We start from the raw sequence: 18,717 nt of genomic DNA on the forward strand, positions 1-18,717 counted from the left end.
CATCAAAACCCTTTGCTAACTAAACCTCAAGGGCACACTAGTCATTTCTCCTTTATTGCAATTCTACCATTTCTTTCACCTAAACTTGTTACTCTCAGCAGTAACTAACGGTTACCCAGGTTACTCAATCACCAATAACCAATACCCGCTAAACCTCAACTTAAACATAAAATTCCCAAAGTACCCCTAGGCTCCTCCCGAGCCGGGTATAGAAATCCCGTTGTGACTCTTAAGTTAATTTGCTCTCTAGGACCGTCTCGGCACGTGCATCACCATACTAACACCACTCTCACGTGGTACAAATCACGGAATACAATTATCACATATATGCCCTCAGCGGGCTGAAATTACAATTATGCCCTTCAAACACAATCAGGGCCTACATGCATACTAATACACATAGTCATGCATCTCAGATAAACAAATAGTCAAATAACATGCTTTAACCCTTAACCATGCATTTAACTCATAAAAACACACATAAATCCCAACATGCCCTCCTGGCACACTAATCAAGGCCCTTAAGCCTTAATAGTGAATTCGGGTCGTTACAACTATCCCCTCCTCATAAAAATTTCGTCCTCGAAATTTATCCAAACACATCAATCAGTAAACCCGCATCTCTGACCCTGAATCCCAAGGTCCACCACCTTTACTTTAGTTCCCAACAACACTCTTTCAGGCGCAAGAATCTTGCCCCACAAGATCTTGTCTAACGGCCATACACTCGATAGCCTCTCGTTTACACCGCAGCCCCGCTAAAGCCTCAGGGTCTTCCTAGATTACAATGACCAATTCATTGTCTTATTCCTGATTCCAGAGATACTCAAAAACCATCACCTCCACTAGGTGGGATTAGCTTGTAGGCCCCGCTGGCCTAACCCTTAGTACAACTTCAGAATTTAAGTTGAATTAAGAGTCAGAACTCTCCCTTCTTTCTCTAAACACCTTACAGATCCTTGTCTGTTATAACGCAGAGACGCAACTCTTTCCTTTCGGAACTTTATTTCCTCAACATTTAACAATTTACAAGCTGCTAATCCTTTCAAATAGGCAGGCGCTCCTGCCTTAAGAGTTCCAACAACCACTTGGCTTCTCTCTGAACCGATGCCAAATCGTAGTATTCACTACCCTTTGTCTCTTACCATGTCCTATGTCGTGTTACTTTAACAAGACGCCAGCAACTGCCACCACGACTAACTTACCAGGGATTACACTTCCCTTAATACCTCAAGTATTCGCCTACTCAGCGCTCAATTCTTTAAGATATCCGATAAACTTTCAGACTGCCACCCCACTTGCAATCAACTGATAGTTCCAGGTTCCCACTCTGTTCTTTTCGTTCTCTAAATCCATTCCAATAATTTAAAATATTATAGGGTCTCAATTCAATGTCATCGACGTTCTATCCCGAAACCAGTTCACTTGCCCCAACAACATTAACTCAAACAACCGAGTTAAAACTTTTCATGTCCAACCACCTTACTTAAGGTCTATTGTGGTCAATCCCCATGATGCACCACCATATCACCTAACCCCTCAGGGTCCAAAGGAAAACACTAGGTTCTGTCACCCGCTCGACCCTCCCGATATGACGTACCCTAGGAGGTGGAATGATATCCATTCAGAATTCTCATTCATAAACCAAATCTAATTGGATCTTTCATCTAATCCTGGTATCCTAACTTGTACCACCTTAGCAGGGTTCTTCCCTGCTTCAACCAAAGCCAACGCTTCGGATTCCATAGCTCAGTGACACCCACCAGCTAACCATTACTTACTAACGTTACGCCAATCTCAGTCGTTGCCTTGTCCACTCCATTACAGTCTATGGCGTTATTCCTTGACTGACACGCGCCTCTCCGTTAGGAGTTCCGCCTCCAATTATATCTCCCCTTGCTCAATCGAGGATTTCAGACACCGATCACCCGTCTGTTACTTTTCACCACATCTGTGTCTCAACGTTAACCTTTCTTACTAATATCCAAGACTTAAGTACCTTATGCCATGCACAAAAGTCGACTTAACGTTCCAAGTGTATCAACCATGATCCATTCAGTCACCTCCCACAAGGCTCAATCCATCCTCGCTCCAAATGCGCCTGGGCGTGCACAATCCGTGATGCACTCCCACAATTCCATACTCTCATCATAGATTAGGTCCTTTATGTAATCGCTCTTTACTTAACCATAACACACACATTCCAGCATTGCCAGATACCAATAAATTCTTACCTTGTCTTCTGAATTTCTTTCTGATTTGACGCCACTCAGTCTGTCTAACCTCAAGTTTTACTGTTCTCCTCACCTCTGATGTAGTTGTCTCCGGAGGTGCTTATGCAATAGATGACGCGCTTACCAGTCTTGTTATGCTTTCTGTTCTTCAGACGTTCTTCATTAGCTTCTTTGTGACTTCAGATCAAATCTTCCCATACCTATCCTTTCTTCTCGTAGCTCTATTCTGAGTACTCCTGACGACACCCAAACTAACACTCCGTAGAACCTTACCTGTGACTCTGCCTTCTGGGTACAACATCTTCAGCATAATCCTTTGCTCACCATTTCCGTCTGGGAGTAATCCACATGTACTGCTCGTGAGCTTGAAGGGGACTTGTCCATACCGTTCATGCATTCTCTGCCTAAAGAACTTACCTGTGCTGCTGTAGCTTGAACCATTCCAGAATCTTGGTTACCAACTCCTCACACCCTACCCGGTGCAAACTAGACAATCCACGAAATGTCTCTCTCCTTGGTTTCCAACTGGTAATCACCAGGTCATAGATCAACTCTTGGAGACATCGTCCTATCTTGTATCCAACATTGTACTTTTCGGTCTAACTCCACGATGCTAACAATCCTCGCAGTATAACACTCTGGCTACTCCAGGGTCAAATTCCTTCGATTGCTTCAACAGACTTTCTGTCAGCCAAAACCACCTTTTACAACATTCGTTATACCAATCCTATCTGTAGTCTAACCTTGAAATACTCCTAAGTCTTCCTTTTTATACCCAAATAATTTTCCCACTGGTCAGCTCTGTCTCCACTCAGTCTCATTTTCATACTCCAGATGATATCCTCAACAATCCATCTACCAGAGTTTCTAACTCCTTCTCAGTAAGCATTACTGTCCTCAGCCTCCCGAATAGCACCTTTGAGGCAACCTCTCTATGTCCATCTCCCTCTCGGAACATTCTCAACACCGAGCCCTTCCAGTTCGTTACATGCCCAAAGCATAAGCTCGCCAGTTAAATACTCATCCTTGAGGACTCAGCCTCGAACTTTGAATGTATCGATGCATTCCAGTTCTCCATTCCCTCACCATGGGAAATCCCTCCTAGCATCTCGAGTCATTCTATGTAGAAGTCATGCCCTCACCTGACCTCCTCTCAGGTGGCATCCTCTCCCCATGTGCATACCAAATAACCTTCCTGGTTCCTGTCGCCATCTTGACAACCACCTTTTCAATCAGGCTTCTTTCAAATCTCAAATTAGGTGCCCAAGCACTATCTGGGGTCCTTCTACCTCAAAAATCGAGAATCCTTCCTTGCGGCATTCTAACAATAAAAGTACCACCTTATCGGCCAGACCTTTTCCCCCTTTCTGGCAAAACCAGAAGCCACAGAACTATCCGGGGTTCTATCAACTTGACCATCACAATTCTCTCTTTACTAACTCTGTCAAAGGAAGCACTGCCCTTGCGGCTCAAGCACTCATGCTCTATACATCAACCATCAGTTCTTCGAACAATATGGCCCTCTCTGCCATCCACATGCAGACGATAAACTCTTTCCTCAGAGCAGCCCAAATGCCTTAGAATATTCCAGATCTCATGTCCTTAAATGGGTCGCCATCAATTCCAGATATATCCATCAGTATAAATTTTCGAAATGAATCACCCAACTCACCAAACCCATTGGTTTACACTGTTGTTACCCCCAACAGTCCAAACCAAACTTATAAGCCCACCAGTCTCCACGGTTCATACCATGTCTTATAATCCCTTCTAACAATCATCATCTAGGTTCTTTCCAACCCATTGAGCCAGTACCTCATCCCGAGTACCAATTCCAGGCATCTCCTTGCCTCAACTTTTAATACAACCCTCTAATCAGGATCTCTCATCCTCTTAGCCAAGGGTGGAATTAACTCTGCTCATCTATTGATAAATTCCTTGTCAACTCGAACTCTCCTCAAAACCCGAGGTTAACACCCTTTAAGCCTTTCATTTAATACCCTTTTCTGTCCATACCTCACAGTAAACCATCACCGGTAACCTTACTGTTAAAACATCTAAATCAGCCATCTCCCCAAAGAATCCGCTGTTCTTCTATCCCATCTCATCTAACAAACTCCACAGCTTACTCACACACTAGTGACCCCTTTGCTGCTGCTCTCAGGGATAACTAGAGATCTCAGCTCCAACTTATATCTAGAATCCCCCTTTTCAACACAATATCAGATCCACAAAACCCGTCTAGGAACAAACAACACGAGTTCATCTGCCAAAACTGACCAAACTCCTGAACTCTGTGGTTCCTACTCTGAACCAAACCACATCTAGATCCAAATAACCACAGGTATAATGCACACACAAGCATATACGAGGTCAAATTCACAATGTCATACATTTAGCTACCAAATTTAATCACCACTAAGTATATCCACACTCATCATGCTTCATACAAGCAAATAAACGGATATAATATACGAATTCAATTTAAACAATCAACCACATAACTCAATATGCGAACCATTATGCCAATATTCATTCATATGCATAATAATGTTATTCAGCACGCATCAATCTAAACATGCAATAGTCAAGGGCCCAGCCCAACAGTATGTCCTGCATATGTCAACTCATTACTCATGCTCCATATAGATAAGCAGGTAAACAGGGCATTCAAACATATATTCAGACATGTTAATCAATCATACCAACCAACCCTGAGTCGAGCTTGTCACTGACAGCGAGCGTACATGTTCGGTCGATCTCCAGAACCAATAAACCTTGGCTCCCTCTGATACCAAGTTGTAACGCCCTACTTCCTTAGAGCCGTTACTAAGTGAGTTTTAAGACAAAACAGTGCAATGAACTCGCTAACCGAGGTCTTGAAACAAAAGTGTGACTAATAAAAGTTAAGGCTGTAATCTTTGAAAATGCGTTGACTTAATAAAACTTCTAGTATTAAACAATTGGGATCCCAAAGTAAGATTTGAAAACTATTTACATCTTGAAATAAGTTTACAGTTGATCAATTCTAAAATCATAGAATTATTACAGCCGTTTTCAAATAAACCCCCAACCAAAGCAGTCGGGCAGGCCAAACATGTACGCGTCGCTTCACGCTCTCCGTACTCATGGTTGGTTGACTCAGCCTTTGCCCTTACCTGCAACACGGAGCACCCGTGAGCCGAAGCCCAGCAAGAAAACTCAAGCATTTCATAACATATGCAAAATATACAGTTAATCATATCAGATAATCCACAGATAAACAAGTCAACCATTAAACTAAGTAAACATGGCCCTGCCGCCCCAGAACCCTTACCGCAGCCTGGGGTCTCGGTCCTCACCGCAAGGATCTCACACATATCCTCTGGGTCCCAGGCCCTGCCCTGACCATAAGCATCCCATGTGCTTAGTGTTACTTCCGGCTCCGCTGCCGTACCCGGCCTACGCCGCACTCGGCCCTTGCCGCTCATTTCATTATAATCATATATAGCATAAATCAAGCAACATTCAAACAAATGCCAATTTATTTAAATCTGCACCCTAACATGTAATGCAATATAGGGCCATGCCCGGCAATCATCTCATCATGCAACATGCAATATAGGGCCATGCCCGGCAAGCACACTATGGGCCCACGCCCTATCCTACGGGTGTTATAGTTTTCTTACCTGTATTCCGAGCCTCCTGATGCACTAAAGCCGCGAGCACGGTCCTCTAGCACGAGCCTCACCAACAACCTAGTCACAACACACAAGAAACATCCCTCAATACTAATCAAATCAAAAACTGCTTCCCGGGACCAATCCCACACTCTCGGGACTCCCAAATCCCTTAAACAATTCATCGGAAACATCCCCCGAACCCTCAGAGCAAAAGCTCAAAATGCAACTTTTGGTGCCCTGAAAATGGCCTAGCGCCGCGGCACTCCCCTCAAGGGCCACGGCGCCCAGCGAGATGCCCTTCTCCTGATGCAACCTCGCGCCGCGGCGCCGAAGAACAAGGCCGCGGCGCTCATACGCGAACCCAGATTTTCTGGGTTTTCTCTTGCGTTTTTCCCGAACTAAAACAATCCCAAATCATCCCAAACTCAAACCTAAGCCCCAAAACCATATCAAAACCCCAAGTAGACCATTCAATCATCCCATAAACATCATAACCCAGCTCAAGAACACAATCACTCTCAAAATCCACCCCTTAGATTCCTAAATTCAACAACTCATACAAAACCTAGAAACTCAACTCAAGCTTTAGATTTCTCAAATCAAAACAGAAACAAGCCCTAAATTTGCATAAAAATTCTTACCTCAAGTGGAGAATTCATTCTTTGCTTCCTAGATCCATCTCCAAGTCTCCAAATTTCAGCTCCTCCTCCTCTTCTTCTTCTTCTTCTTCTTCTTCTTCTTCTTCTTCTAGCTTTTATTTTCTTCTTTTCTAATTTTATCAAAACCCAACATATATGCCAAGCCCAAACCGTGTACCCCTATAACACAGCTCAAATTTGTCTAAACCCCTTGCCAAATGACCATTTTACCCCTCCATCAAAACCCTTTGCTAACTAAACCCAAGGGCACACTAGTCATTTCTCCTTTATTGCAATTCTACCATTTCTTTCACCTAAACTTGTTACTCTCAGCAGTAACTAACGGTTACCCAGGTTACTCAATCACCAATAACCAATACCCGCTAAACCTCAACTTAAACATAAAATTCCCAAAGTACCCCTAGGCTCCTCCCGAGCCAGGTATAGAAATCCTGTTGTGACTCTTAAGTTAATTTGCTCTCTAGGACCGTCTCGGCATGTGCATCACCATACTAACACCACTCTCACGTGGTACAAATCACGGAATACAATTATCACATATATGCCCTCAGCGGGCTGAAATTACAATTATGCCCTTCAAACACAATCAGGGCCTACATGCATACTAATACACATAGTCATGCATCTCCGATAAACAAATAGTCAAATAACATGCTTTAACCCTTAACCATGCATTTAACTCATAAAAACACACATAAATCCCAACATGCCATCCTGGCACACTAATCAAGGCCCTTAAGCCTTAATAGTGAATTCGGGTCGTTACAACTACTCTACACTTTGGTTGTGTGAGAGTTAGTTTGTGTTTTCATTCTTTTGTTCCTCTTGTTCTTTCTTATTTACTTGTATTGTTATAGTATTGAGTTTGTAATCTTCTTCTTCTACATCTTTCTATTTACTTGTATTTTGAAGCAATTGAGTTGTAATATTTATTTAATCAATATTATCTTGTCCATTGCATTTTTGCATAGAGTTGTATTTTTTGGTTTTTCCACTTTTCCATTGAGCAATAAAATAATATTCTCTAACAATCAAAAGCTTATTTTCCTTTTCAATGGAAGGAGAAGCCATAGAGATCTTGTGAGGATTCAACCTTGAAAAGATGGTAAGATAAGGTAATGTTCTTCTTTGGTTTTCTTAGAAGATCTAGTAGTTTTCATATAGTGATAGATATGAGAAGAAGAAAATTTTATAAATGAGGTTCATTGTTTTCTAATCTCCTTTGTTTTTAGTGGTTAGATTAGAAGATAATTCAATATGTTGAGTTTTTGTTATATGTGATTAATATGAATAATTGTGTAAATGATAACATACAATATGAGATACTTTGTAACATATGTTACACATCTTTTTATGAAAGTTAAATCTTTAGAAGTGAACTTTTGAGAAGCTCTACATAATCTAGTGATTTTTAATCTTATGTGTATGTTATATGTGAGATAGTAAGACATACATTTGACATGAAAATTATTTTTTATAAATCATGATAATTAGGTAGTTTTTGACATGCCTATATATTGATTTTGTGAATCAATAGAATATATCAATATGTGGATATGTGAGTTATTGTATGATATTTGTGATATATTTACAATATTATTATGAGATTAACAATGCATGCTAATATGATGGATATATGTTGACAAATTGTGTGAAATTTCTTTGAGACATAATTATGTTAATATATAAATGTATATTGATACATACATGAGAATTATCATGATTATTATGATATGCCATATAATATGATTATTAAGGTGATAATAATGTAAATATGATTATCATTGCAATGTGATGAGTTACCATTTATTTGGTAAATAAAGAGAATTATTTTATAAATTAAACTTCTCATTTAAGTGTTGACCATCTCATTTTTATGAGATAAGAAAAGATGAACCTAAGGGGGTTACATTTTTTAATGGTTGTGTCTTGCCATTGCAAGGAAAATGAATCAAAGTGGATTCAAAAATTGTGGGATGACATATTGACTCAATAGAGTTATAATCTATAGTGTGGTCAAATAAAATATATTTGAGAATTATTTAGTGATAATAATTCTTAAATATTCAATGAGGAGACATTTTCAAAATTGGAGAAGCAATTTTGAATCTTTACACCAATGATGAATTAAAGAGAACTTTATTCATTTTGGTAAAAGATGGTGATATGTTTAAATTAATCTCAATGAGGAGAAAATTTTAAACAAAACAAATCAAAGTGTTTAAATAAATCAATGAGGGTTTATTTTCTTTGATTTAAAGTGTTTTAAAATTGACATCTTCATTTTGATTTTGATGAGAAAAACAATGGATGTCAAATTGGTGTTTTCAAAAGAATCTCAAAGACTCTTAAGAAATACCCAAAAGTTGTTTAAGTGATTTTGAGATTATTTAGACAACTAAAATTGAAAATTTGTGATTATTTGTTTGAGAAATTCTCACATTACATTTGTGTTCACATTTTTATTTTGTGAAATATATAAAAGAAAGCAACCAAGTGAAAGTTACTTTCAAATAAGTGTGTCTTGCTTTAGCAAATAAATGAATCAAGATAAACATTGAGGTTTTTTATCTTGATCTATTGAGTGTTTATCATGAAGCTTAAGGACTCATGATGAACTTTGAGAATCATAGGTCTAGATTTATCTTGGAGGATAAATGACTTATTAGAAATGAAGAGATTTCTATTTTAAAGTGATGTTTTATTATCATTATGTGAGAAATGTGGGGGTGATGCTCCAAAGTTAATCAATTTATTTTGTTGTTAATCAATTGATTAATTTGGTCATCCTATCAAATATGTGATTTGGAATTCCACATTCTAAATCACATTGGCTATATGTGTATATAATGAACAAATCTAGACATGTTTGGTGTCTAAAGTCATTGTTTGTAATATTTTGATTCAAGAAGGAATCAATTTAAACATAAAGGAGAATTTTAGAAACAAAGAGGTTTCTAGAATTAATATTCAAGGAAAATATTTATCTTGGATATAAAACTATAAAATAGTGGGGGTCTTGACTATGGTCAAAATCACTATTTTAAAGGGGTAACTATTTTAATCAAACTATGGCTAGCAAGAAAGTTTGAATAAATTAATGAGAGTGTCTAAGTATGCATACATGAGAAAAGAAATGATTCAAATGGAATCAAAATTACATCTCAAGAGATGGGACTAAGACTCCCTAAAGAGATTCACGGTTGATGGTAATCTATCTTAATACTAGTAACCAAACTAGTATTAGGTTCAATAGGTAATAACAAGTCAATCAAGTGAATAGTAGTAGTACTCAAATTTTGTCCCATCTGAGATATGAGTACTAGTGTGTTACCAAAATGAGGGTTAAAACCGAAAGGTTTTTTAATAGAACTCAGTCTTGAAAAGACAAGTATTTTAGGGTAACAAAATACTGTAAGAGTTCTACCTATATAGACCTAGGGGTGGTGCCGCCCCTCATGAGAATTGGGAGTCATTCTCAAGAAAAGTTTATGAATGGAATGTGCACATGGCCATTAACGGTGCAAAAGCGAGACATTGAGGTCTCAAGTGAACACAGCAAAGGTGTGTGTGTTATCACCGGTTTGTTATCAGGGATAGTGGTTCAATGCTTCGGCAACCAAAATTTCAACAAACTTTGTGATAATTACACTAAGGTAAAATTTAAGTCGAAAGACATTTTACTTTATGTACCAATGTAAAGGTTTCTATAGAGAGTGATTATTTAATCAAGTGGGGGAATATTATATTTTAATATAATGTTTGATTGATTAAATAAGTGTTACAAAAAAGTGATTATTTAATCTAGTGGGGGAATGTTATATTATTTCATATAATATAATATTAGATTAAATAATGTGACAAAATGTGATTTGTCACACAAATGTGATTTGTCACATCTTGTAACATATTATTGAGAGTCACAAAATTGGACACATGTGTGTGTCCAAATGTGACATATTTTGGAGTTACAAAATTAGTTACAAATTTGTAACTCCCAAATATTACCCAATAATGTGTATATTATATGTTACACATTTTGAGATTGGATTTCATAAAGCCATATGAGAAATGGCTGATAGAGATGTAATTTTAACTCCCATATTGTGTATGGAAGTTACAAAATCAAGTGGGAATAAAATTGGAACGTTTTGGAAAAAACTGAAAAATTCGTTGCTTAAATTGACTGAGCGCCGCGGCGCCTGGAACGAGCGCCGCGGCCCTAGTGGCTGACAATTTCTTTGAATTTCGGTTTTTATCCAATTTTGAACGTTTCCAACAGCCAAGTAACTCCCAAATCTCTATTTTAATTCCATAAAACATCCAATTAAACATTGGTAACAGCCATGGGGGTTGGTGGAATTTGAAATTCAAAGGGGTATCTCAAACTCTATAAATAGGAGCCTAATGCTCACTTGTAAGACACACCATTTTTCATCCACAAAGCACTTGGCTGAAAAATACACCAAAAGGCTTGATAATTCCAGAGAGCTATTTCCTAGAGAGATCCCTTAGTGCTTAGAGAATAGGGGGAAATAAGCTTTTGGACAAAGGTCTTGAACCTTGTTCAAGTTGGTGATCCCCACTACTCTACACTTTGGTTGTGTGAGAGTTAGTTTGTGTTTTCATTCTTTTGTTCCTCTTGTTCTTTCTTATTTACTTGTATTGTTATAGTATTGAGTTTGTAATCTTCTTCTTCTACATCTTTCTATTTACTTGTATTTTGAAGCAATTGAGTTGTAATATTTATTTAATCAATATTATCTTGTCCATTGTATTTTTGCATAGAGTTGTATTTTTTGGTTTTTCCACTTTTCCATTGAGCAATAAAATAATATTCTCTAACATATGTTGAATATCTATTGAGGATTATCTGATGGGAATACATGCATATTGAGCTATTTGTCTGTTATTATTGTTGTTTGAGTTGTTTACGATGTTTTCTTGCTGGGCCTTGGCTCACGGGTGCTACGTGGTGCAGGTAAAGGCAAGGGAAAATTAGATCAGCCCTGATTGGAGAGCTCAGCGAGCAGAATGTACATAGCCAGGTGCTTGGCCGCCATGATTGAGATCTAAGCATGGACATGGAACCTAAAGACTGTCTGTTTTGCCTTAGTATGGCTAGTGGATATTCATGTATTCTTGGGAGTCTGTAAACTTGTTATAACTTTGTTTTTATATGGGATCCCATGTTTACTACAGTTTAAATATATGAGACTAGTCTTTTGAGACCAAAACCTTTTTAACCTTAGCTTTTACATGTTTAGTGACACGTTTTCAAATTAATGACTTGATTAGCAAGTCCTGCGCCTTTATAAGTACACAGTGTAACGGTCTTGGCTATCCAGGGAGTTACACATTTTGCTTTCAAATCTTTTCTACATTCCATCTCAGCATGACCAAAACCAGAGCAAGCTTTGCATTTAATAGGAAGCCATTCATATTCCACTTTTTGTTCCATTATCTGACCAAACTCATTCAGAAATTGAATACTTCTAGGGGGATTATCAGTTACTTCCAAATACACAAGCACTCTTGCAAACTGAATTCTTGAACGCTCCTTAGTAAATTTATCAACCATTATCGGTTTACCAAGCGTACTCACAAGTGCACTAAGACATTTACTACCCCAATACTGCAGCCCTAAGTCAGGCAAGCGAATCTAGAGCGGAACTGAACAAACAAGGCGAATAGCGCTAAGATCCGCAGACCAAGGCCGAATGATAACATGCTTCCGATCAAAATGAAGAATACCATTCTCAAGAACTTGATCCCTTGTAGCTTCATCATTGAATTTGACCATGGTTAAACCCATAGTCATTCTAGAAATTTGAACAATCCCTAAATGACCCCATATTCTTTTAATGAATCCTTCCAAAACAGCCATAGGAGGATTTTCCCCTAGCACCAAGCATATAACTGCTGAACTCCAATTCGCAGATTGGACCTTAACCTCTTCTACATCTATCTTTGCATATTTCCTTCCATCTTTGAATAAAGGCTCAGAAAACTCAAGTTTCTTATCAGAAAATGAAAGCTTACTTGCTGTAAATTGCTGCCATTGTCGTTGAGCTGAAGCTTGAAAATCCCCTTGCTCAGCCTTATCCGCCCATGTTACCCCATGTGAAATCGAGTTTACTGGCCCATCTCCAACAAAACCATCCTCCTGAGAACTTCTAGTCCCAGGCAGATGTTGCTCTTCATGTCTGAACTCTAAACCCTCTTCTCGAGCCTCTTCACCATCGTTCAACCCATCAGACTTTTGGTCTTTAAGCACCAAATCATTAGGACCAGAACTATTAGGATCCTTCTGATCTTGAACCTGCTGAATCTCTTGATCGTTTACCCTAATTGCAGGCTTACGTTACCATGTGATTTTAAAATCTCGCTAATCGAGGTTTTAAATTGAAACGTGTGATTAAATCAGAATAAAGACTCATTTTGTGAAAATTAAGTACATAAGGGTTGGACGTCCATTAAATTTGTAAAAGCAATACACTAGGATCCCAAAACACTATTTCAAAATATATTTACAATTCAAAAGTTACTTTACAGTCGACCTAAGCCACAAAGTTAATTGTTTATAAAATGTCCCTCAAACAACCCGGTCGTGGCAGCCAGGTAGGCCGAACATGTACACGCCGCTCCACGCTCTTAAACTCATGGTTGGTCAGCCTTTTCTTTGCCCTTACATGCACCATAGAGCACCCATGATCCAAGGTCCAACAAGAAAACTCAACACATAGCATACGACAAGTAAATTCAGTAATATACTACTTAAACTAATAGCAAATTATTCACATAGTGGCCTATGCCGACCCAGGTTGTTTACCAAGCATTAGGTTCGCAGTCTTCACCGAGAGGGTGAGTACAGATCCCTTAGAGGGTCTCACCATAGCAGCCTGCATTCAACATGCTTAATGCTGATCCTGACCTTTCTCATCCTCGGCCTTCTCCAATCATTCGCAACCATACAAACATGGCATAACAAGTCATAAACATTCATATAATGCATTAAACATAGATAATCGAGTCATGCCCTACTCTATGGGCACAAATAGTTTTCTTACTTGTGTCTCGAGCTGATTGACCAGTGTGATCTCGAGCACGATCCTCTAAACCCAAGCCTTGGCATAAAACCTAGTCACAATGCATCAATAAATAAACGTCCATCAATCCCTAACCAATTAAGAACTTCAGATTAATATTCTAGCCTCTGGGACCTTGAATTCTACTAAACCGAGAAGTAGAATCCTTCTTGAGCCCTTAAATTTGGGTTCCTAAGATTAAAACCCTATTTTGGCCATAATTCCCTATTTGAGTCACGACCCAACCCCCTAAGGGCCGCGACGCGCTACAAGTCAGAGGGCATATGGGCTATCTTATGGGGGACACAGGCCACGACGCGCCCTACTTGCGATGCGGCGCCTAGACAAAATCAGAGGCTCCCCAGGCCTCTTTGCACACACGGGCCACAATGCCTAACGAACAGGGTCGAGGCTAAAGCCCAAAGCCCAATAATTCCCATGAATTTATATGAGCCAATCTCTCAAAAATTCGCTAAATTCGAAACCTAGACCTAGAAATCAGCCTAGAATCCGCATCAGAGCAACATCAAAAGTATTAACATCCCAAAAATCATTCCATATTCTCACTAAAGCTCAAAATCAAGTCCTAAGTTTGAACCTAAGCAAACCACTTAATTGCAACAGTAAACTTAAAAAAAAAAAAAAAAACAGAATCAATCCTTACCTTAACTGATGATCCAGCTTGAGCTGAACCCAATTACTTTAAGCCTCAATTCCCTTTGAATTCCAAGCTCCCTCCTTTGAATTTCGATAAGAATTTCCTTAACCTTCCAGAGAGAATGAGAGTGTCGAGAGAAAAAAAGAGGAAGGCTGTCAATTGTGTTTTTTGTCTTCTCGCTAGTTCTAGAGTTCTAGTTAGTTTAATTCTATCCTCAGCTGCAAAAAGTCCAAAATTCCCCTAAATACATCCTTAGTCCTTTAATGCAACCAAGGGAAATCCTATAATTTTCCACATCCCGCTAATTCCTCGAGTATTCCTATAAATCCCCAATTAACCTTGACATACTTAAATAACCGCTAAATAGCTACCCATTAAACGGTAAATCCCGAACACGTGCTATGTTCCCATAATACCCCTAGGCTCACCCCGATTCGGGTATTCGATCCCGTTGTGACTATTCTACTATTCCGCTCCCTAGAACCGTCTCGGATCACACATCACAAATATATCTCAACAATACTATGGTTTCATTCCTAACACACACATACTTTAAATTTATGCCCTCAACGGGCCAAAATTACACATATGCCCCTATTAACCAAAATGGACCCACATGCATATTTAATTTACCTAAACATGCATTTCTAATCACATAATCATTTAATCCACGTAATAACATATTAATACACATAAATCACAATTAACCATGTAATAATACGTTTAAGCCAGTTATTGCCCTCCTAACACGCTAATCAAGGCACTAAGCCTTATTAGCAGATTTGGGACGTTACAACGTTTATTATAAAACCCACTGAAGGAAATCCTCCTTTAGGCAATAAGAGAGATAAAATAAGTGTAGAGCAATCCCTCAAGAGAAGCAAAAATGGTCCAAAATGTTTGAGAGAAGAAAACGATAACAAATACCCGCACATAGAAACCATAGTATCGGTTGATCAAATTTACAAAGAGAATAAAGATAAACCAATTTTGAGGGAGTCATTTAAAATAAACTCACCCATAGAATGGAGAGATCAGACCAAATATTTCGCGTTCCACAAAATTGTGGGCCATATGCTAGCGGAATGCAGATCATTGTACAACCAATTACAACACATCTTAAAAATCGGAGGGCTGTCATAGTATATCAAAATTGATTAGAGTATAACGACACAACATCGAGCATTGCAAAAGTCACATGCTCAGGCAGTATCTAAACCAAATGTTAAACCACAAGTAGTAATTGAAGAACAACCTCAACAACAACGAAAGCAAATCCCGATGATATTTGGGTACGCATAACCTTCAATAGAAAGAGAAGCAAATATGAAATTTAAGAACGAGATTGAAGAAAGGGTAAAGAGAATGTGTTATCTACATCATTCAGTCAATTACGTAGCTCTAGGTGAGTGATATTTCCTACCACACCCGATTACTTTAACTGAAGAAAGTGAACCTACCCCATGATGATGTGCTCGTGATTAAGCTGTAGATAGAAAATTGTAAGTTGAGCAGAGTATTGGTAGATGGTGGAAGCAATACTGAGCTTGTCTTTTATGATGCTTTTCAGGCCATGGGGATATCGAAAGAAAGGTTAAGGGTGTCCACTTTCCCTATCCTCTCATTTAATAGCACAAAAGTGGTACCAAAAGGAGCAATTGAATTGAATGTAACAACATCCGAGCGCACCCTAGTGGTAGACTTTGTAGTCATAAATGCCTATTCAAGGTACAATGGCATCATGGGAAGGTCGTAGGTGCACAGAATGCAAGGGGTAGCTTCAACCCTTCACCAGGTGCTAAGATGTCATTCACCATGCAGAACTTACACTAACGACATAAAGGGATGCCAAAAACAAGCCAAAAAGTGACGTGTCCTGTTGAGGAAGTGAGCGAAGTGGAAAAAGGGGAAGAAATGGCTGAAAAGGAAGCATAGAAATTCAAGTGCAAGTTACAAGCCTATTTAAAAGCTCTATATGATGAAGAAGAATGCATAGAACCACAGTCGACTGTTGATAAGTTAGAAGAAGTCCAATTAGATGTTGGATTCACTGAGAAAACCGTGTGGTAAGTGCCCAAATGAGCAGTGAGTAGAAACATTTGTTGATAGAATTTCAGGCAAAAAGCATTTCCATATTTGCATTGATAACAAAGGATATCCCGTAGTTATGATGCATCAGTTGTATATTGATAAGAGATTTCCAGGTTTAAAGTAGAGATAAAGACGATTTTCTTTGAAGATAAATCAAGTCATTAAAGAAGAAGAAGAGCGCTTATTGTAGATCGGAGAAATCGAGGAATGTTTGTACCCATATTGGACATCAAACCCCGTAGTCAAGTCAAATAAAAATGGGAAGAAACAAGTATGTATCGATTTCACCAGTCTAAACAAAACTTGTTGGATGGATAGCTTCCCGTTGCCTAGAATAGATAATATGGGGGATGCCACTACTGGGTATGAGCAGATGAGATTTTTAGATGCTTATTCTAGTTATAATCAAATCACAATGGCGGTAGAAGATAGAATTCAATAGAGTTCAAAATAGAGTAAAGGTTGTACTGTTACAGGGTGATGCCCTTTCGGTTACACAATGCTGGTGCCACTTATGAACAAAATCTTTGTTGAACAGCTGGGGCGGATAATGGAAATCTATATCGATGATATGGTCGTAAATTCCAAAAAAGAGGTTAATCATTTGAAACATTTGAAGGAATGATTTGATGTGCTGAACAATTATAAAATGAAATTGAACCCAACAAAGTGCGTGTTTGGAGTAACTTCTGGGTATTTGTTGGGTCATATTGTAATTAAAAGAGGAATTGAAGCAAATCCAACACAGATAGCAAAATTTTTTGAGGTCAGTGAGCCATGCATAGTGTGAGATGTGAAAAAACTCATAGGAAAAATTGCTGATTTAAGCCAGTTCATTTCACGAATGCCAAACCATTGTGAACCCTTTTTTTGTGGATAAAAAAGAACTCACAATAGTTCTAGGGAGATGAGCAGTGCAAAGCATTAGAATGATTGAAAAACTATCTGAGTTCACCACCAGTGTTGAGGGCCCCGGAGAAAGATGAAGAGTTGTTTATGTACTTAGTAGTGTCAGCAATTGCAGTGAGCACAGTGTTATTCAAAGAGGTAGAAGGGAAGCAAAAACCAATCTTCTATGTAAGAAAAATGTTTCTAGATGCAGAAATGCGCTATAGAACTTTAGAGAAATTAGTATTAGCGCTTATGATAGCTAAGAAACTATGAAGGAAATACTTTGAGACACACATAGTGACTGTGCAGATTGAGCTAAATTCATGCAATTTGAGCTCATACAAATTCTGAGAGAAATGAATCGTCGTACAGACAAGTTAGCGAAGAAGGCTTCATCGGGAAAATATACACGCAAGTCCTCAATTATCATTAGTACAATAGGCTACAGCGGCAATAAAATGTGCTTTGAGATAGACACATGAGTGTTGGATGGATTTGATTGTGGGATATATAAAAGATGGCACATTGCTTACTGATAGGGATGAAGTCAGGAGTTTGTGACCAAAAGATGCACGGTACATGCTGATCAACGATCAATTGTATAAAAAATATTTCAATGGCCCATACTTGAAATTTCTAAGGCCCAATGAAGCTAATATGTTTATCGAAGAAATCCACGAAGGGATGTGCGAAAACCATTCAGGGGGCGAAGCCTTGCGCATAAAGCTCTGACCGCGGAATATTATTGGCCATATATGATGACAGAAGGAGGGAAATACGCTCAAATGTGTGACAAGTGCCAATGCCACGCCCCATTGATACATCAACTCGCACAACCTTTGCATTGATTATTTTCTCCATGGCCATTCGCGAAGTGGGGAATGGATGTAGTGGGAGAGCTGCCCAGAGCCGCAGGAGGGAAACACTATATGCTCTTGCCATATATTATTACATGAAATGGATGGTAGGCGAGGCTTACAACACTGTAGGGAAAGCATATACGGTAAACTTTGTATGTAAGTACATAATTTGTCAGTTCAGGATCCCCAAAGAGATTATAGTAGATAATGGGAAGCCATTCAACAATGCCAAAGTCAAAGAGTTGTGCCAGCAATTAAAGATTTATTTGGGATTTTCTTCAGTGAGCTATTCACAAGGGAATGGACAGGCTCAGGCTGCTAACAAAGTTATATTCAATAATATAAAGAAAGATTTAAAAGAGAAGAAAGGAGCTTGGTTAGAAGATTTTTCGAAGGTTTTATGGGAATACAGGACCATGCGCAAGACTTCCACTGAAGAATCCCTATATGTGATGGTGTACTGAACAGAGACAATAATCCCAACAAAGATAGGCTTGCCAACTTTGCGCACAAATATAGCTGTCCCACTGGCCCTCAATATAGCACAACTCGTGCACAATTTAGACCTTCTTGA

Source organism: Humulus lupulus, chromosome 2 (assembly GCF_963169125.1).
Source record: "Humulus lupulus chromosome 2, drHumLupu1.1, whole genome shotgun sequence".
Classification (NCBI taxonomy): Eukaryota; Viridiplantae; Streptophyta; class Magnoliopsida; order Rosales; family Cannabaceae; genus Humulus; species Humulus lupulus.